Genomic DNA, 23,099 nt, shown 5'->3' with positions numbered 1-23,099 from the left:
TTGACTGCCCGATAATAGAACCTAAAGTTTGTTAAAGCTACACTTCCATTCTGTTTATGTTTTTGTGAAGAGATTTTGTCTAGGCAAGGATGTTTATTCTTTCAAATATAAGAAGATAAGATTAAGTCAAGGTAATCAAAAAAAGACTAAGGAATAAAAACAGGAAAAGCTGGAAAAGGGTATATAAATTTAGGTAATATATTCATTTTAATATGTTTTATTTGACCAACCAACGATAAAGAAAAAGGCAATTAATTTGATAACGCCCCTCTCACGTGTTTGATTAAGGTGATTTTTTTTTCTTTGAATGTTTTTATAATTTTTATTACTTGTTATACCCAAATAGGTAAATTGATTTCTTACACTTTTAAAGGGAAGTTTAGTATCAGAATCAGAATCAGAATTTAGGACATGAACAATACATGAAATTCAGTATTTTGCAGGAACATCATAATGCAAACATTCATATTATAACCCTCTTACAACATTACTATAAATAAAAATAAATTTAAAAAATAGTAGTTCACGAAAAGTAAGGCCATGTCTTTGGTTCATTGATTATTTAGGAATCTGTTGGCAGTGTGCCATTGAGTGCTTGTCTTTAGACTCCTGTATCTTTTTTCCAAAGGTAGCAGAGTGAAGGGGGATGGCTTGGGTGGTGGGAGCCATTGAGGAGAGATGCTGCTTTTTTAAAATACTGCCTCATGTAGATGTCCTTGATGGAGTGAAGTCTGCAGCCTGTGATGTCACAGGCTGAGTTAACAACCCTCTGAAGTTTATTCTTGTCCTGAGAATTGGCACCTTCATACCAGGCAGTGATCCAACCAGCCAAGAAGCTCTCCATGGTACACCTGTAGAATTTTACAAAAGTTTTCAGTGACATACTGAATCTCATCAGACACCTCACAAAGTATAGGTTCACGATCCTTTATCCGGACATCTAAAATCCGGAAAGCTCCAAAATCCAGCAAGTGGGGACCGGCGGTCAGGGGAGGTGGCCAGGGGAGATGGCTGGGCAGCCAAGGGACCATGGTTGGGGGAGACAGCCGAGGGACCAGCAGTCGGGGGAGATGGCCAGGGGACCACAGATGGGGGAGGCGGCCGGGTGGCTGAGGGACCAGTGGCCGGGGGAGATTGCCAGGCAGCCAAGGGGGAGTTGGCCGAGTGACCAGTGGTTAGGGAAGGCGGCCAAGGGACCGGCAGTCGGGGGAGGCAGCCGGGCGGCTGAGGAACTGATGGTCGGGGGAGGCGGCCGAGAGAGACAGCTGGGTGGCCAAGGGACCACGGTTGGGGGAGGCGGCTGAGGGACCGGCGGTCGGGGGAGATGGCCAGGGGACCACGGATGGGGGAGGTGGCTGGGCAGCCGAGGGAGATTGCCAGGCAGCCGAAGAACCGGCGGTCGGGCAGCTGAGGGACCGGTGGTCGGCGAGGTGGCCAAGGGAGATGACTGGGCAGCCGAGGGACCACAGTTGGGGGAGGCGGCCGAGGGACCGGCAGTCAGTGGAGACAGCCAGGGGACCACGGTTGGCGGAGGTGGCCGGGCGGCCGGGGGACCACAGTTGGGGGAGGCGGCCGAGGGACCGGCAGTCAGTGGAGAAAGCCAGGGGACCACGGTTGGCGGAGGCAGCCGGGTGGCTGAGGGACCGGTGGTTGGGGAAGGCGACCGAGGGAGACGGCTGGGTGGCTGAGAGACCACGGTTGGGGGAGGCGGCCAAGGGACTGGCGGTTGTGAGAGACAGCCAGGGGACCATAGTTGGCGGAGACGGCTGGGAAGCTAACCGAGCACAGTTGGGGGAGACAGCTGAATGACCGGTGGTCAGGGGAGACGTCCGGGTGACTGGAAATGGGTGAGGGTGGATACAGCAGAACAATTCAGATGGGCTTTCCAAAATCTGGAAAAATCCGAAATATAGAACACATTGTCCCTCAAGGGTTCTGGATAAAGAACCTGTATACACCTGGATATACCTGCTGGTGAGCCATCTTTAACATTGTTTCAACATTGAGGCCCAAGGATAGTCCTTGGAGATGTTGACACTGAGGAATTTGAAGTTCTATAGCTTCTCCACTACTGAGCCCTAGATGAGGACTGGGTAGTTTTCCCCTGACTTCCTCCTGAAGTCCACAACCATCTCTATAGTTTTGCTAATGTTGTTGTCATTATACCGTTGCTTAGGTGTGTGCTCCTTCTGGTCTCTCAAAGCATTTCATCACAGCAGAAGTTAATGCTACTGGCTGATAGTCATTGAGGCAGCTCACACTACTCTTTTGGATACTGGGTTGATTGATGCCCTTTGGAAGAAGGTGGGAACCTCTGACTACAGCAATGAGATGTTGTTAACCTCCATGAACACTCCGACTAGTTGGTTTGCGAAGATTTTTAGTACCCTACCAGGTATGCCATCAGGGCCTGATGCCTTGTGAGGGTTCATCCTCTTGAAGGATGTTTAAACATCTTCCTCAGAGATAAAAATCACAGAGTTCTCATCCTTTGCAGAGATTCTAGTGTGCACTGTTTGGATCTTTTTCTCAAAGCGGGCATAGAAGGTGTTCAGTTCATCGGGTAGTGAAGTATCTCAGCCATCTATAGTGTTTGCCCTCATTTTGGAGACTGCAATGGCCTGCACTCCCTGCCATAGCTAGTGTATATCTGTCTCTGTCTCTTACTTCCTCCAGAATTGCCACTTTGCTTCTGAGATGGTCTTCTGTAGGTGCCAGATTATTCAAAGGTAAAAGTTCACTCTTATGTAGATTTAATTTATAACCTGAAAATTAACTAAAATGAAAACTTAAAGAAGGCAATGAAGACTGAAGATTAGAAATAAATAGCAATAGATCATCATCATAAAGCAAAACCTTTTGGGCTGTGGCCTTCCTTAAGATACCATATAACCATATAACTATTTACAGTGTGGAAACAGGCCATGTCAGCCCTTCGAGTCCACGCCGGTTCACTTGAAAAACTCCACTATTTCCCCCCTCCCGCTCTCCATCCATAACCCTCCAACCTCCTCACATCCATGCACACATCCAATCTTCTCTTAAATGACAGAAGGGACCCTGCCGCAACTATCTATTCTGGAAGATCCTTCCATTCTGCCACCACTCTCTGAGTGAAAAAGCATCCTCTAACATTTCTCCTAAAGTTTTGCCTGTCCCCTTACCCTTAACTTATGCCCTCTTGTTCCAACTTCCCCTGCCCTCAGGGGAAATAGTCTATTTATGTCTAGTCATCTATACCCTTCTTAATTTTAAATACCTCTATCAAATCCCCTCTCAGCTGTCTATGTTCCAATGAATAAAGTACCAGATGCCTTAATCTTTCTCCATACTCTAGATGCTGTAAGCCAGACAACATCCTTTTAAATCTTCTCTGCACCCTCTCCTCTTTATCTATATCCTTTCTATAATTTGGAGACCAGAACTGAACACAATACTCCAAACCTGGCCTCACCAATGCCTTAAACAGCCGCAGCAGCTCTTCCCAGCTTCTATACTCTATACTATGATTTATGAAGGCCAGCATACCATATGCCTTCTTAACCACCCTGTGTACATGGGAATCCACCTTCAATGAACTCTGTACCATAACCCCAAGGTCCCTCTCTTCCTCTGCATAACTCAATGCCCTCCCCTTAATTGCATATATCATATTTTGGTTATTTTTTTTCTGAAATGCAGCACCTCGCACTTGTCTACATTAAATTCCATCTGCCATTTTTCATCCCACTTTTCCAAACAAACCAAATCCTTCCGTAATTCAAGAAAACCTTCCTCAATATCCACCACTCCCCCTATTTTTGTATCATAATATCATTCTCGAAAAGTGATAGCTAAGGGTTCTAAAGCCAAGTCAAAAAGCAATGGACTTAAAGGGCATCCTTGTCTGTTTCAACACTGAAGTTTAAATGGTTTAGTATTCTGAAAATTAGTAAGGACTCAGACAGAATGTGACAGATATAGTAACTTAATCCAATGAATAAATCAGATTCAGAATTAAATTTTTCTGGTCTTAAATAAATACTTTCATTCTACCCAATCAAAGGCCTTTCCACATCCAACTATATCACACATTCTGAATCCTTCTTAGATGGAGAGTATATAATATTTCATAAATGGAATAACAACAGGAATAATGATTTTTAATAAATCCAATCTGATCATCAGATGTAATAAATGGCAAATATTTTCAAGTCTACAAACCAAAACTTTGGATAGAATTTTAGTGTCAACATTGAGTACAGAAATTGGCCTGTATGAATAACTGTATTTTTATTATTTTTAAGGATGAACATTTTTGGTGGAATTTAATTCCATTTCTACCCAAGCAAGATGGTACTCAATTATGAAATGGATTTGTCAAAAAAAATCAACATATCAAAACATTTTTATATATAATGACCAAAGTTAATTATGAGTATTACGAGCTCCTGTTTCATTTAGTAAAGGCTGCAACCATTCACAACTGTAGAGAGAACTGAGTGGCAACAGTCAGGTAATGACTGTGTCCAAAGTTGATCCTCTGGAGGAAGAGAGAGAACATATGTTACTTTATACAGGGACAAGTGGGAAGAGAGACATGAGAGAAACATTTAAAGTAACAGTACTCTTGGTAATCAGCAGCCATTTCATGAACATTGAGTTGGAGTGACTGTGTGAAATGGGCAATTTGAATGATTCTCCCTGTCAGGGGAATTATTGAACCCCACCATGACCAAAGGAAAGCTTATTTAGAAGGGGAAATATTGAACCACACCATGACTAAAAAAAAGGTCACTGACTGTCCCGTGCCAGGATTTTTGAAAGCATAGTGGAAATTATATGTTTTATTTCCCCTATTCAAGGAAAAGGCGAGTTGTGACAAATGTTCATCTGAAAGGATATTTCTCAGCAAGCAACTCGACAAGAATTCCTGAGTTTTCAGCAATCCAGTCACTCAGTCTCTCCTACCTCCTTTGTGAATACTTCTGTACATCATTTAAAGAGTCTGCATTTCAACACAGAATTTCTAAGACTGAACTTTTGGCTGACTATCCAGAATTGTGTCAAAGCAGTAATGGTTTGGGCATCACACACACACACACACACACACACACACACACACACACACACACACACACACACACACACACACACACACACACACACACACACACACACACACAGACAAATAGAAGTATATTTGCACATAGTTGGGGTTCAGTTAATTAAGGTGCTATATCATTGGTAGAAATTAATAAATGTATTGTTTTAAATTAAAAAACAATGACAGTTTATTGGTGAATTTCTATTACTGCTGGTCTTCCCCATAACTAATTGGGGCCTCATCTGTGAGACGACCAAAAATGGAGCTTATTCGTTGATTGATTTCGATTTGATTGGTTAAATTCCTTTTTGAAAGCATATTAAAAGGTGTGTGTGCATGTGGAAAAAACAGCAGCAATGGATATTGATGAGTTTCTGTAATTGCCATCCTCTGTAGATTTACAGAGTGCGTAAAGGAATGAGTTAGTAGCTATCGGCCAAAAGTTAAAACTTGCAGTGGTAAAACCATTGATGTAAAAGGCAGAGATCCAGAGAATTATAGTTGAACATTATATAGCAGTATGGAAGTTTGAAGAGGGGGAGTTAAAACAATTTCCCTTAAGCAGCATTCACCAGTGTGACAAATTGAATTAGAAAAACTTAGATTTCAGGTGGAGGAGAAACAAAGGCAGTTTGAGAGAGAACAAAAGCAGTTTGAGCTACATGCACTTGAGTTAAAGTTATAAAAATGTAGATTGGAGGAAGCAGAGAAGCATAGGAAATATGAGGCAGAGGGAGTAGAGAAGACAATTTGAAAGAGAAGTGGAAACCTGGCAGGAATCAGCTAAATTAACAGGTGAGTATGCTTTAAACCACAAAGTTAAATTTGTACCAAGAAGAACCTTCCAAAAGGGTAATATGGATTATCCAATTAAGTTAGAAAACAAATCAAGAAGTAGTGCTGGGGTAAACATGAGTGGACCAGAATTAGTGATAGTACAAAACAGCACTAAGGTTGTAATAACCTGTCAAAGCTTTTACTTCCTTCTTTATTGGACGAGAGTTCTGGTGTTAAACCCAAAACTAAGGATTTGTCATTATCTCCCCAAAAAAGAGCTTATAGTAGGGCAGAACTGACCTTATCAGGTTCTCTCTGATGATAAAATTAAGAAAGTGCCAGTTGGATATTATTTCAAGAAAGGCATGTTGATAAGGAAATGGAGACCACCTGATCCTGCCAGTGAAGCATGAGTGGGTTTTTTACAGGTTGCAGTTCCTAAAGCCTATAGGGATGAAATTTAAACCTTGGCCCATAGCATGCCCTTGGGTGGTCATCTTGGTATACGGAAAACTATGTATAAGATTAGAAAACAATTCTATTAGCCTAGTTTAAGATGTTTTGACATTTTGCTGAAAATTTAAAAAATGTTTGTAAATTAGCTCAAGAGAATTCAAAAATGGCTCAAGAATAAATGAAGGTCTGGGATGAGAAAAAGATTAGGGTGAGAACTTTTATACCGGGGATAAAGTGTTAATCCTTTTCCCAACCAATTGCAATCCCCTTAGGGCTAAGTTTTCAGTTAAAGGTGAAGTCATCTGCATATTTATAACCCCAATCAGAGATATAAAATACAGAGTTGCCATGTTAAAATCTTATTTTGAGAAACTGGCTTTTAGCAAGGAACAACTTTCATCAGAGGTATTGGTTCTTGACAGAACTAACAAGTCTAGGGACTATTAGATGGTACAACCTGACTCTTGTGAGGGTCACTTCAAACAAAACCTTGTCCCAGTTCATCTGTCAAATTCAATTGTTTTACAGAATTTAAATGCTAAGTTGGCCCAGGAAATGTAGCAGATGAAACAGCTACTTTTAAAATTTAGGAACCTGTTTCCAGATGTGCTTAAGAGAACCCCAATAACTTGTCATGAGGTTGACATTGGAGATGAAAAATATATTAAACAATATCCATATTGAATGAATGTTGAAAAGTGCAGACTGGTAGATCAAGAAATTGAATATATGTTAAAGAATAATATCATTAGATGTTCTACCTCACATTGGAGTTCACCTTGTGTCCTGGTGCCAAAATCAAATGGGATGGTTAGATTTTGCACTAATTATAGGAAAATTCATGCAGTAATGAAGACAGATGCTTATCCTATCCCTAGATTGGATGATTGCATGGACAAGGTTGGAAAGGTTACATTTCTTATAAAGATGAACATTAAAAATTTACTGGTGTGTTCCCCTAACAGAGAGGGATAGGGATATTTCTGCATTTGTGACCTCTTCAGAGTTATATTTATACAGTGTTTTACCATTTGGAATGAAAAATTCTCCACAGATATTCCAGGAAATTATTAATTCTGTGATTCAAGATGGAGAGCATATGGATGCTTATATTGATGATTTGGTTATGGGTAATGACACTTGGGAAGTACATATCTGAGTTAGAGAAATTGATTCATGGACCAATTGTTGTATATACTGACCATAATCCCGTAGTGTATTTGCGTAAACTGAAAAACAAAAAGGACAGTTGTTAAACTGGAATCTAATTTTGCAGGAATATGATTTAATGATAACTCATATTATAGGCAAGAATAATGTAATTTCTGATTGTCTTTCTCGATGTTAAGTCTTCAGCCATGCTGAAAAATGTTATATTTGTCCTTATTATTTCCTGTTACAATAATGAATGTATTATTTCAAAAATTGTAGGTTGCATTTAAAATTTTCCTCTTACAGCACAAAATGTTTTTTTTTTGTTGTATTGCAAGCTCCCATTTCATTTAGAGACTTTCACTTTAAGGGCTTGTTCAAGTTGTGACCATTCACAACTCCTGAGAGAACAGAGTGGCAACAATCAGGTAATAACTGTGCCCAAAGTTGATCCTCTAGAGGAAAAGAGAGGACATTTGTTGCTTTATCCAGGGACAGATGGGGAGGGAGACATGTGAAAGAAACATTTAAAGGGACAGCACACTTGGTGATCAGCACAGTGCTGGAGTGACACTATGTGAAATGGACAATTTGGCTGATTTTCCCTGTCAGGCGAATTATTGAAGCCCATCATGACCATCGAAAAGGTAATTTTTAAGGTGAATTATTGAACCCACCATGACCAAAGGAAAGGTCTTTTTGAACCACTCTGTAACTAAAAGAAAGGTCACTTCAACTGACCTGTGCCAGGTTTATTGAAAGCATCATGGAAGTAACACTTTGGATTTTTTTCAGAATTGTGCCTAAGCTGTAATGGTTTGGGTATGCCCCCCACCTCCCACACAAACACACGTGAACGCGCACACACACACACACACACACACACACACACACACACACACACACACACACACACACACACACACACACACACACACACACACACACACACACACACACATTCATGCATAGTGGGGTTAAGTTAATTTAGGTGTTATATAATTGGTAGTTTGTGGCCACTGGAATCACAGTGGACACGACAAAATAACAAAACAAGGCATTTTTAAAGTGAATCAAATGGATTTACTCTTCATCACCCATTCTTCTTTGGCTTGGCTTCGCGGACGAAGATTTATGGAGGGGGTAAAAAGTCCACGTCAGCTGCAGGCTTGTTTGTGGCTGACAAGTCCGATGCGGGACAGGCAGACACGGTTGCAGCGGTTGCAGGGGAAAATTGGTTGGTTGGGGTTGGGTGTTGGGTTTTTCCTCCTTTGCCTTTTGTCAGTGAGGTGGGCTCTGCGGTCTTCTTCAAAGGAGGTTGCTGCCCGCCAAACTGTGAGGCGCCAAGATGCACGGTTTGAGGCGTTATCAGCCCACTGGCGGTGGTCAATGTGGCAGGCATCAAGAGATTTCTTTAGGCAGTCCTTGTACCTTTTCTTTGGTGCACCTCTGTCACGGTGGCCAGTGGAGAGCTCGCCATATAACACGATCTTGGGAAGGCGATGGTCCTCCATTCTGGAGACGTGACCCATCCAGCGCAGCTGGATCTTCAGCAGCGTGGACTCGATGCTGTCGACCTCTGCCATCTCGAGTACTTCGACGTTAGGGATGAAAGCGCTCCAATGGATGTTGAGGATGGAGCGGAGACAACGCTGGTGGAAGCGTTCTAGGAGCCGTAGGTGGTGCTGGTAGAGGACCCATGATTCAGAGCTGAACAGGAGTGTGGGTATGACAACGGCTCTGTATACGCTTATCTTTGTGAGGTTTTTCAGTTGGTTGTTTTTCCAGACCCTTTTGTGTAGTCTTCCAAAGGCGCTATTTGCCTTGGCGAGTCTGTTGTCTATCTCATTGTCGATCCTTGCATCTGATGAAATGGTGCAGCCGAGATAGGTAAACTGGTTGACCGTTTTTAGTTTTGTGTGCCCGATGGAGATGTGGGGGTGCTGGTAGTCATGGTGGGGAGCTGGCTGATGGAGGACCTCAGTTTTCTTCAGGCTGACTTCCAGGCCAAACATTTTGGCAGTTTCCGCAAAGCAGGACGTCAAGCGCTGAAGAGCTGGCTCTGAATGGGCAACTAAAGCGGCATCGTCTGCAAAGAGTAGTTCACAGACAAGTTGCTCTTGTGTCTTGGTGTGAGCTTGCAGGCGCCTCAGATTGAAGAGATTGCCATCCGTGCGGTACCGGATGTAAACAGCGTCTTCATTGTTGGGGTCTTTCATGGCTTGGTTCAGCATCATGCTGAAGAAGATTGAAAAGAGGGTTGGTGCAAGAACACAGCCTTGCTTCACGCCATTGTTAATGGAGAAGGGTTCAGAGAGCTCATTGCTGTATCTGACCCGACCTTGTTGGTTTTCGTGCAGTTTTTTAAAAGCCCAAGTCACATGGTCAACATTCACTGATGTCATCACAGATTGACATCACGTGGTCGGTTTGATGCCTTCTGGGAGCTGTACTACCGCCATAGCGCCACTACACCCCCACCCATGTCCTGAACCGGCTGAAAGGTTTGTCTATCTTTTAGGTTGTTGACCTCTGAGACAGACTGTTGGCTGCTGCAGTGGGGAAGACTTGCCCACATGAACTGGTTAAAGCCTATCAATAGTGAAAGACTGTAGCTTCCCTCCAATGTCCAATGGATGGTTCTGATGTTTCTACAGATTAAATCAAAAAGAAGTTTCAATATACGAGCTGCTCCCGGGATAAACCAACAGTAAAAATTTACTAAGATTCCTAAGATTTCCTGCAGGCTTTTAACCATAGCCGGTTTTGATTATTTGGTAATAGCCTCAACATTGGGTGGCAATGGAGTCACGCCTTCCTGAGTAATCCAAAGCCACAATAAATCAATAATTTCTTGTCCAAAAATGCATTTAGCTGCATTGATGATCAGTTTAGTTTTGAAGATGAATAAAAAGTGTACAAAGATGTTGCAAAATGGCCACTAAATGGCCACTAAATGGCTGTTAAAATGTTGTCAAGGTGAATGAAGACATTGGTCATACTGTATCCTAAAACATCCATCATCTGCTGAAATGATTGAGCAGCATTCTTTAATCCAAATGGCATTTGTAAAAATTTGATCAACCCAAACGGGGTAATTATTGCTGTTTTTGGAATGTCTTCGGTTTTACAGATACTTGGTGATAGCCTCGCACCATCTATTTTGGAAAAGATCTTTAATCCATGCAAATTAACCAAAAAAATCCTGAATGTGAGATTTCGGATAACAATCCAGAATAGTGGCATCATTAAGCCACCCTCCATTGTGTTTCAGGACCATATGAAATAGAGATGCCCAGAGACAGTCGGGCCTACGAATTATGCCTAGTTCCTCCATCTTGGCAAGTTCTTCCTTAGCTAAAGGAAGCCTCTCTGGAGGCAAGTGATGTGTTATAGCTTGGATAGGAAGGCCTTTAGTACAAATGCGGTGAGTAACTCCATGCTTTGTAGTGGAGGCAGAAAATTGTAGAATAGTAATCTCAGAGATATCTTCCAACAGCTTGGAGAATTTATCTACTGATTTACTTAAAATACTAGAGCGCCTCAGATGCCCCCCAAAGTTCCTCAACATGGGTATCCAACTGCACGAAAACAAACAAGGTCGGGTCAGATACAGCAATGAGCTCTCTGAACCCTTCTCCATTAACAATGGCGTGAAGCAAGGCTGCGTTCTCGCGCCAACCATCTTTTCAATCTTCTTCAGCATGATGCTGAACCAAGCCATGAAAGACCCCAACAATGAAGATGCTGTTTACATCCGGTACCGCATGGATGGCAGTCTCTTCAATCTGAGGCGCCTGCAAGCTCACACCAAGACACAAGAGAAACTTGTCCGTGAACTACTCTTTGCAGACGATGCCACTTTAGTTGCCCGTTCAGAGCCAGCTCTTCAGCGCTTGACGTCCTGTTTTGTGGAAACTGCCAAAATGTTTGGCCTGGAAGTCAGCCTGAAGAAAACTGAGGTCCTCCATCATCCAGCTCCCCACCATGACTACCAGCCCCCCCACATCTCCATCGGGCACACAAAACTCAAAACGGTCAACCAATTTACCTATCTTGGCTGCACCATTTCATCAGATGCAAGGATCGACAACGAGATAGACAACAGACTCGCCGAGGCAAAGAGCACCTTTGGAAGACTACACAAAAGAGTCTGGAATAACAACCAACTGAAAAACCTCACAAAGATAAGCATATACAGAGACATTGTCATACCCACACTCCTGTTCGGCTCCGAATCATGGGTCCACCTACGGCTCCTAGAACGCTTCCACCAGCGTTGTCTCCGCTCCATCCTCAACATTCATTGGAGGGACTTCATCCCTAACATCGAAGTACTCGAGATGGCAGAAGCCAACAGCATCGAATCCACGCTGCTGAAGATCCAACTGCGCTGGGTAGGTCACATCTCCAGAATGGAGGACAATTGCCTTCCCAAGATCGTGTTATATGGCGAGCTCTCCACTGGCCACCGAGTCAGAGGTGCACCAAAGAAGAGGTACAAGGACTGCCTAAAGAAATCTCTTGGTGCCTACCACATTGACCACCGCCAGTGGGCTGATATCGCCTCAAACCGTGCATCTTGGCGCCTCACAGTTCGGCGGGCAGCAACCTCCTTTGAAGAAGACTGCAGAGCCCACCTCACTGACAAAAGAGAAAGGAAGAAAAACCCAACACCCAATCCCAACCAACCAATTTTCCCCTGCAACCGCTGCAACCGTGTCTGCCTGACCCGCAACGGACTTGTCAGCCACAATCAAGCCTGCAGCTGACGTGGACATTACCCCTCCATAAATCTTCATCCGCGAAGCCAAGCCAAAGAAGAAGAAGAAGAAGGAGAAAAGAAGAAGAAAGGTGCAGAGCAGGGTTCTAGGCATTTGCCAGAGGAATAGCCTGAAAATTAGTTCTATCTATTAACCGACACCGTTTTAATTGACGAGGAATGAATGAGCCCAAAGAAAACCTGCACCAAGCAAAGACTAGGATATTGCTGCTATAATTAATGGCCAAGTGTAGAGATTATTCTCAAACTTGACATTCATCTGCCTGGTGCCAAAGATTGGAATGTTGGAACTGTTAACTGTTCATAGATGCAGGTCTGGGGTAGGATGGTGTGTGTCAAAACAGATTGGTGGAAATACACTAAGTTTTGAACCCGTATCCACCAGGATTTTTGCTTGGACAACAGTAAGCTTGCAGGTTTCTCGCCAAATGCCTCATCCCTTACTGGCAGTTGACCTGGCCATTTTCCACAAATGAATAGAGTGAAAGCCACTTGCGGGCATTTACTCCCTAACACCTGTGGTAATAACACCAAGATGGGGTATCCACAGGCTGCTTGGTTGTCTTGGGGCATTGCCTACTTATAGGGAGTGATGTGTTAAGAGCACTAAAATGTGACACAGGTTCAATATCAGAAGGGTCGGTTGTACAAACATCTTTCCTTGCTGTGCTTTTTAGCCAGTCATAAAATGTCTGCCTCTGCTGCTACAGCCCTTGGATCTTCAAATGAACACTTGGATTACAAGAGCCTAATATCATCTGGCATTTGCTCTAAAAACACCTGCTTGAATAACATATTGGGCCTTTTGCCAGCTGCCAAGAACAGCATTTCATCCATTAGCTCCGGAGGGGATATGTTGTGGTTTGGTTGCCCTTTCCCTATGGGACATACCATATACATTTAAAGCGTCATGCATGTTGGTATGTGGTGGATCCCGTAGGAAGTCGCCGACCCTCTTAGCGATGGCCTGGTCCAGGGCACTGACAAGATGGTAATAATAAGTGATGTCCAATTCAACTTTGCAAAGGTGAAATTGTGCTTTAGCCTGTTGGAACCACAGTTCAGGCTCCACTGTCCAGAAAGGTGGAAGCTTCAAAGCAATGGCTGCATGTTTGTCCAAAAATAGGTTTTTCGACTCATCAGGGTCACCATTTGTGGTGACTGGAAATGCAGTGGACATGATGAAATAACCACACAAGGCTTTTTTTAAGTGAATCAAATGTATTTACTCTTCATCACCCGCACAACCTTTTAAAAACCCAAATCACGTGCTCAGCACGTGCTGACATCATCATGTACTGACATCACATGGCAGGTTCGATGCCTTCTGGGAGTTGTAGTGCTGTCATACTGCCGCTACATGTTATTAATAAATATATTGTTTTAAAATAACAATAAAAGTCTCTTGGTGAATTTCTATTGCTGCTCATCTGGGACATAACAATGAGCCATCAAACACATTGGTTTCGATCTAACGGAGTTGGAGATATTCAGAGTGTGCTTCACCATCAGGATTGCATACGATGTCTAACCATCTGCCACGAAACTCAGCCAGTGATATGGAGAGGACCGTAAGTGCTCCTTCTGCCTGACTTAGGCAACTCTAAAACATATTTTGGTGGGCTGCAAGACCAGTCTCATTCAAGGCCCATACATCTAGTATTGGGTAGATGATGCTACGGTGTCTTGCAGCAGTGCTGGAAAAATGGCAGCTGAGTGTGAATGCTCTACCTCCCCCTTCATCCTGCTGGCCATTAACAGCAATTGTCTAGGAAGGTGAGGGTCAAGCTGGAATCACCATATCAAGATCAGACTCTGAACAGTTCGGTGGGGCATGTGATTAGAAGATGGCGGTAGACAGGCCATAGGCTCTGCTTTTCCTTGATTTGTGCAGCCTGGTTTCAGGCTATTGCTCTGCTATAGGAAATACATCTTAGATATAAATTTACTTGTGATCCCCTTTCATAAAAGAGTCCCCATGTCACTACAGGTTAGAAGGGTCATGGCTGGTCCTAAACTATCTCTTTAAAAAAAAGATCTTAATTGAAGGTAGCAGAAGAAAGTTCTATTTGACAAATCATATCTTTTATTAGCTGTTCAAATGTCATAAATTGTCCTTGTTCATAACAATCGTTGATACCCTTGATCCGTTTAGGGTGCCAAGTGTCCAGGATTTTATTTCCTAATATCATTGACTCATTTTGATACAAGGGTGTTTTTAAAGATAACACCACTTTTAGTCCTATACATTTATTAATTTGTTGCCATATCCACACATGCCAACAGTTATGGTTACATTTGAGATGCATACGAGATAGAGTTGATAGAGCACAACATTCAGTGAGGGCCGAGGATTAAGGAAAGTGACAAAAACAAAGAGAAACAAAGGAAAGGAAGGGCTTTAAATCAATGAAGAGAATGCTAAGAGACTGCAGCAACTCTCCCAGTTTTAATTGAACAATGGAATGCAGGGTATGGGGTCACTTACATCACTTAGAATTGAGAGAATATGCATTCCCGAGGATGCTCATTTTTTTGAGTCAAAATTGATTAATTCTTCAATTCAAAGTGAATTATAGTCAATAAGGACAATGCCAATAGCTTAGGTCATTCAGAAGTTGTAAGTTTGGTTCAGCTTGGATCAGAGGCCAGAGGAATGGATGGTGTGATTACGAAGGAATTACTATTAAATATGACCACGTAAATATGGAAGATGCTGGAGTTATTTCATCTTCCAGATATTTAAATGGAAGCGATTTTAGAATAAACAAAAATCCTGCAAGAGAGGCCATTGGTGAGGTCATATAGAAGGGGTGGGATCAGATTGGATAACATTAGCATGCCTATGAAACCAGCTGTGTTATTTAGTGATATCTGCAATTAGCAGATGAGAAAATGGAAACGAGTGGATGGGAAGATAACTATATGACAGCAATTAGCTGATTTTAAATGTGAAGGTAAGAACTGACTATGGCATGAGGGTACACTATGAAAAGAGTTAAGGAAATACCTTGGAAGAGTATGGTTTGGCTTGCAGTCTTAGATTCAGGCAGACCTGGAACAATGAAAAGAATTGGTCCAAACATTCTGAGAAGTAATAATGCTTTTCTGTGAATGTATCAGTGTAATAGCCCACAAATATGTTTCCTGAGGTCAACTATACTGATGAAAAGCAAAGATATCACAGTAGCCTTAAGCTTTTCTTTCTGCAGTTTGGTTTTGCTGAATCTTTTCATTTTAACTTGTTCTGTTTGCTTGTCATATCCTAGAACAACACATGGTGAGGTTGGCTGACAAGCAGGACTCACTACATCTTTTTCTGACACTGTTAATATTAAATAGTATGCCTCACTCTGTCTCCTGCCAGTCCTGATTGTGTAAGGTTGGGATTTGTAAGTTGGTGTTACTTGTTGACTGGCACAAGCAATGAATAGGTTGTCAAGGGTGAATATGAGAAAATGGGAAAGAAAGAGAGCTCTAGAAGTCAAAATTAATTTTGAGTACCAAGGTTGCCCCAGGGAAAATGGTGACTCATTGTTACTAGCCTTGAACTAAAATTTGTTGACTTAGAAACTACAGCTAGGCCATTATAGCATGTCAGAGTGAAGGTCTCCTTGGCAACAACAGATCAAATCGTCCTGTTTGTTTATTGTACTGCAGCACTTTATATGGTGTTCACTATGCCTTTGGTTTATCCCTTCAATTCTATTAGTTTCTCTGCTATATCTTTAAACTAATTTTGGCCTTCATTTTATTTCACTGTGTCTGTGTTAAATATTATATTCATAATCTGTAATGTAGATAAAATCAATTTTTGTATTGTTTTAAGAGCATAGGTATCAAATATTTTGACTAGAGTTCAGTGAAACAAAATTGAATTAATGGGGATAATATATTTATAATAGGTATACTTTGGGAAATAATCAGCTTCATCTTTGAACCACAATTCATTCAGTGCTTTCTTCCATTATATCTCTTCACATCATTGCATTTCTCCATTGCCCATTCATTTCTATTTTTTGTGTTTCAATATTTGTTATTAATTTTATTTAGCAAATATTATAAGGCTAAATAAACAGATAGAACAATAATTAAATTTATATGATAACAAGAATGACAAAACCTACTTTACATTTTTTTTAAATGTAAAGGAAAAAAACTAACTAGTCTACAAATTTGACCCCTCATCCCCACCCCCACCCCCACCCCACACACCTTCAGAGGCTGTTGCCAAAATACATAGTCCACTATCTAATAATGAATAAAATAAACAATGAGGTAAAGAATCAAAAATTAGTTAAGCTTACAAATTTGGAAAATAATTAAGAAAAGAACCCCATAAAAAATAAAGTTTGCATTTATTACAATAGTGGAGCATCTAAATTTTTTCTAAAGATAAACAAGCCATTATGTCAAACAGCAATTTAGTGTGTGGGAGGGACAGCATCTTTCTATTTCATTAGTATGGCCCAACTGGCAATCAGGGCAGCAAAAGCTACTTCATGGGATTGTGAAGAATTCAACATCTGATCATTGGGCCCACATATTCCAAACAAGGCAATAAAAGAAGATGGAACTAAATTAATATTAAGAATTAAAGATAGTATACAAAATGCACCTTCCCAATAATTGAGATGAGAAGGACATAACTAAAACATATAATACAATGAACCACTTTCATTTTTATATTTATCACATTTAGAAGTTAAATGAGGATAGAATTTAGCCATTGGATTTTGGAATAGTGGGCACGATGTACTACTTTAAAGTGCAATAGTGAGTGTCTGGCACAAAGAGAAGATGAATGAATACATCTCGATTATAGAATCCCATGTAGTTTCAAAAAATATTAATTGGGAATCTTGTTCCCAGTTTTTCAATTTCATCCAGGAAATTATCTCTATGTAGTTCATACAGGGCGGACAACAGCCATTTATGGACCAGTTGAAAATTATACATTTTCCCTATAACATTAAATTCAAAGTCCTGAGGAAGTCTCAAAGATAAAGAGTTCAAAATTCCTAACCCTGTAAATAACAACAAAAAAATGGTGTCTGGGTATATTAAATTTTACAGACAGCTGTTTGAAAGAGGCCAATTTAATCAGTTCAAGAAAGATTGGATACTATTTCTATTAATATATATTTTTTACTCAATGATTTTATTCATTTCATCCCTCAGGGAATTTAGCCAAGAAGCATGTTGGCAAATCTAAATTAGTGAATGGATTTTGTGACAAATGACAACATACTCTTTAAAATCCCAGTAGCTAAAACACTGCTGAAACTGCAAGAGACTTTAAATATACTAAGAGATTTGATCATAGATTTTTCACATCTATTATCTGGATTGGGAATTCAGATTTGTATCATCTTGCTAGTAATAGGGATCAGCATTTAAAATCATTTTACTCTCTTTCGATCCAGCTCTTGCAGAAAGACTCAATAAATTCCACATAACTTTATGCTGGATTGACATTATCAGTCAGATATGACTTAAATATTGTTGCTGGAGTAGATGGCATAATTTTCCCTTGGGGTCGAATTGTTGGTGCAGAGGGAGATTGGTCATGCATCATATCAGGCCTTACCTGCGATTCTTGATTCTAATAGGAAGCAATTGATTCGACAGCGAAGGTATCTCCTATCTTGATAAGAAAAAAAAAACTTGTGTACACACATTCTCAAGCATAAGACATCATGAAGCTTTTGGACATTTATATGAAAGTTTTATACTTATACAACTCAATAATGTGCTTACAGTAGAAAATACGACTAAACAAAGATGTAGATTCAGTAGCAAAATTCGATATTAGTTACGTCATATCTGATGCTATAAGACAGATAAAATAAAGAAATTGATAAATATATGACCTTTGATACAATTTAATTTATTATGGAATCCTAATACAGAAATTTCACTTCTGAAACTACTTGTTCCACCTCTCAGTTCAAAATCAAAATTAATAAATACAATGCATCACATCTTAGCATTTAATTTAAAGAATGATTTATGCTGTGTTGATGATGTGTAAACATCAGGGATTGTTTCCCGTTATGTATTTTGCTACATTAAGATCAGTTTATATAGTATTATACCAAGCTAAATTATAAAGTAGTAATAATACATTCACACATATTTATGTTAAAGTTTTAATAAAGTTACATGTTAACAAGTGACTCTATCATTCACCATGCCTGTATACTAATGTTTATAATATCCACAGCAAACATGGAATTAACTTACTTCGCCTCAGACATCTTTGTAGCCTCTTTCTCTTTCATAGCCTACCATGAATTTTGCACTCCTCCAAGTTCAGTCTCCTCTGCATCACCAATTCAATTTTACATGAGACTTGTCTTTGTTTTGTTTTATGATTTATTTTGGAAGCCTTTTCCAAGAGATTTTGAATTTAACCTTCACCAGGGTTCAATTTAATATGCATGTACAATATTATCTACCCTGTTTCCATTGTTCCAGCTTATGAAAATGTGAGCATAGATTTGAGCAGTTTATTTGTTCAATGCATATTTTCTAGATGTCATGAAGTTAAGGTTCTTAATAATCAAATAAAACATTTGTTGAATAATGTTAATGGTAACCATTAGTATGTTTGCCCTAATTCTGCAATTCAATCAAAGGCCAGAATTGATTTATTAACATGAGTTTGGTCACGTGCTCCAATTATTGTCCTAATATTCCAGAGATCATAAATGTAATTCCTCCAACAGCAGAATTTAATCAGTATCTTGGTAACTGAAGCTTCTGGGCCAGCTCATGAATATCCATTGAGAAAACTACCCACTCTTCTTATCCAATCCCAATTATAAATAACTCAAATTCCATGTCAACAAAATAGTTTAGCAGGCCACTAGTTGGATCAAACTATGGCTCATGAGAATTTACCACAAGTAATACATGTTTTTCTTTAATAGCCATAGATTTATTTGGAACGGTTATATGGTTATATGGACTGTGGACCTGTTGCTCTGTGGGAATCACATTGCTGTTATCTACAGAAAAAGAAAGTCATAAATTATCACCTATCAGGCTCACTCGAATATTGTTGAAAAGTTCATCAGTTATCTCTTGGATGAAACCAGTAAGTCACCAATCCTGAATGAACATAGATAAATCACAAATGTAATTAAAATTAACTGTCCCTTTCTGACTTTGGTTTATCATCTCTGATGGTAAATTCAGGATTAATTTTTAAACTGAATGATAGTTACAAGCTATGTTCTCAACCTACATTCAAGCGAAGACCCAACAGACTGCATATGTTGAAAGCAGGAGCAAAAATCAAATTGCGGGATGAACTCAGCTGGTGATGCAGCATCGATAAAGGGAAAGGAATTGTTGACATTTTGGGTAGAGGAACTTGTGGACAGGAGAAACACTGCACTTTTGTGTCTAGTTGTAGACGGCTATACTTCTAACTACTTATTAATATCATATCACATTTTATTCATGTATCTCTCCTAATTCCCAAAGATTTAGCAAGTCTGATCCTTGACCACATTTCTGAAATGACTGACTTGTAACTGTGACAAAGAGTTCCAATTCAATACCATTAATTTTAACATGAGGTATAGAGTTATACAGCAAGGAAATAGGCCCTTCCTCAGGCTGATCGAGGTGCCCACCTGCATCAATCTCATTGTCATATATTTGGCCTCTACCCCTCTAAACATTTCCTATCCATGAACTCATCAAAATGTCTTTTAAGCATTGTAATTTCACCCACCTCTATCACCTCATCTGCTATTAATTCCTTGAACCCATCACACTCTGTGTGATAAACCTGTTCCTCTTTTTTTCTGCAACTTTTTCTCCAGAGTTGCAATTTCTTTTTCTAACTCCAAAAGTTCTGCTTTATATTTCTGTGAGACTTTAGCTGTATAAACTAATAATTTGACCTCTCAAATATGCTTTCAAAGCATCCCACAACGTAAATTTACTATGTACTGACCCCTCATTCATCTCTAAAAAAATGTAATCTGATTTCTCAAATATGAAACAAATTCAGGTATTTTTTAAAACATCTCATTAAACCTCCAATTATAGGATATTTCCACCTTCTCAGCAACCTCACAAGAAATCAACAACAAGCAATGATCTGACAAAAGTCTACTCCTATGCTCCACACTATGAACCCTACCTTGTAAATGAGCTGACACCAGAAAAAGATCGATTCTAGAAAAGGAATCGTGGTGAGTAGAATAGAATGAATAATCTTTCTTGGTTGGATTAATTTGTCACCATATTTCAACTAAAATCAAATCTTCCATCAATTCAATTACCCTTTTCACCATCTTAGTTTTCTTAACAATTTTTGGAGATGTATCCAACAATGGATCCAAACAACAATTAAAATCTCCTCCCACTATTACATTCTCATTTGATTGATTCAAATACAAAAAGCATCTGCCACAAATTGTACATCATCTTCATTTCGTACATACAAATTCAATAAAGTCCAAGCTTCTGAAAACAATTTACAATTAACTTTTAAAACCCTTCCAGCATTCTCAGAAAAACATTCTAAAACCAAAGGCACTTTTTTATGTATCAAAATTGCCACATTTCTACCATTAGAATTAAAAAAGATGCCAAATCATGTCCAACCCTATCTTGTTTCAATTTCAAATGTTCCTTTTTCGTCAAATGTGTCTCCTGCAAAAAAGTAATGTCCACCTTCATTTCTTATTGTAGTCCAACACACGCTTCCTCTTTATTGGATGATTCATCCCTTTAACATTAAATGTTGCAAAATTCAATTTACTCGTTGTGTCTTAAAAAACAAATTCCAACGCAATGAACCCACACACAAATTTAAGGTCCAAAAAAAATTTCCCCCTTTTCTAACACAAAACTTTAAAAAAAAAGGAAAAACCCCCCTCCCCTTTATATATAGATAAAAAACACCTAAGTGGTACCCCCCTCCTCTATAGACCAGGTGTGGTCTAAACCAGTAGTGGCAGATGACTTCAGAAGATGCAGTGTTATCCATTCCCCCCAGCTGGCATTCACATATATACTAATCCTTCTGCACAGGTGGTGATGAATGGTCAGGTTTAGCAGATATTTAATTTGCTTAGATCAACTAAACAGGGCTGTCCATTGTCACTATCCTTATTTGTATTGGTTATAGAACCATTATTTCAGGCAATTAGACAAAATGTAAATATTATGGGAATTAAGGTAGGATAACGGGAGTATATGTGTTGATATTTTTGTCTCAACCTAAAAATTCGTTAAAACTTTACAAGATCTATTAAAATTTTATGTTGGTTTATGAGGTGAATTGGGATAAGAGTGAGATATTACCAATATCTGATGGGGATTATTCAGATTGTAGGCAACTTACTAAATTTAAATGGTGAGATAAGATTAAGTATTTGGGTATAATTGCGGATAAGGAATATCAAAATTTATATGATTTAAATTATTTGCCATTGTTAAATAAAAATTAATTCTGATTTAAATAGATGGAAAGATTTACCATTAACATTGATGGGTTGAGTAAATTGTATTAAAATGAATGTATATCCCCTTATTCAGTATCTGTTTCAATCAATTTCAAGTCCTATACTGGGGAGATATTTAAGGAATTAAATAAAGTGATACATTCTTTTTTGTGGAGAGGTAAATTAGCTCGAGTATCAATGGAGAGATTGACATGGAAGTATAATTTGGGAGGCCTTCAACTGTCACATTTTCAAAATTATTATCAGGCTGCACAGTTGAAATTTATTAGTAGGCTGTTTGATATTGATCAACCACCAAAGTGGGTTTTTATGTGGAAATGGATCAGATATAGCAGAGAGCAATACATCATTTCATATATATAAATGGAATTCTTTGCTTTTACAAATGTGTAAGTTATCTGTATTGAATCATTTGTTGAAAGTATGGAGTCGATGGAATCAATCTGTAGGTTCAAAAGATGCATGTCCAATTAAAATCCCGTTATATCAGAATCAATTAATTCCTTTCTCTATGTATAACCCTTACTTGAAAGATTGGGACTCTGAGGGTCTGGTATTAGTAGAAGACTATTTTGAAGCAGGCTCATTTCTTTTGTTTGGTAGAAGTTTGGTATGTCACAGAATACTTCATTTGTTTATTATCAAGTACGTGAATTTTTAAGGGAGTCATATGATAGGGAAATATTATTGCCGAGCCAATCAAAGTTTGAGTTGTTACTTATGTATAAGGGAAATAAGGGGTTTGTTTTGGAAATGTATTTGTTGTTGCAGGCAAAAATGAAGAAGACAGGTGTATTGAGAATAAGAGATAAATGGGAACAGGAATTATTCACTTCTATTTCTGAGGAAGAATGGTCAGGTTTATATTTGGAGTATGTGACAAAATTAGTTAATGTGCGTTATAGTTTAGTTAACTATAATTGTTTTACATCCGTTATATTTAACTCCTGAGAACTTGAAGAGATATGGTTTCAGTGACTCAGATATGTGTTTTCGATGTGGTGATCAGATAGGTACTTTTGTTCATTCAGTGTGGGAATCTTTTTTGGAAAAGATAATTAAACTTTTGCGAGATTTATTTCAAATAAAATTATATGTGGATCCATGATTCTGTTTACTGGGTTATATGAATCCATTAACAGCGCATTTAGATAAGTCTCGAATTGCATTTATTTGATTGAGTTTGGCAGTGGCTAGGAAATGTATAGCAGTAACTTGGAAAAATGATGTGGAGTTAAATATACAAAGATGGCATAATGAAATTCAATTAAGTTTGCGCTTAGAAAAAATTACATATAATTTATGAAATAATTACCTTTTTTTTGAGGAAATGTGGACTCCATATTTGGAATGT

Source organism: Narcine bancroftii, chromosome 7, assembly GCF_036971445.1.
Source record: "Narcine bancroftii isolate sNarBan1 chromosome 7, sNarBan1.hap1, whole genome shotgun sequence".
NCBI lineage: Eukaryota > Metazoa > Chordata > Chondrichthyes > Torpediniformes > Narcinidae > Narcine > Narcine bancroftii.
Note: the sequence above shows the minus strand (reverse complement) of the source record.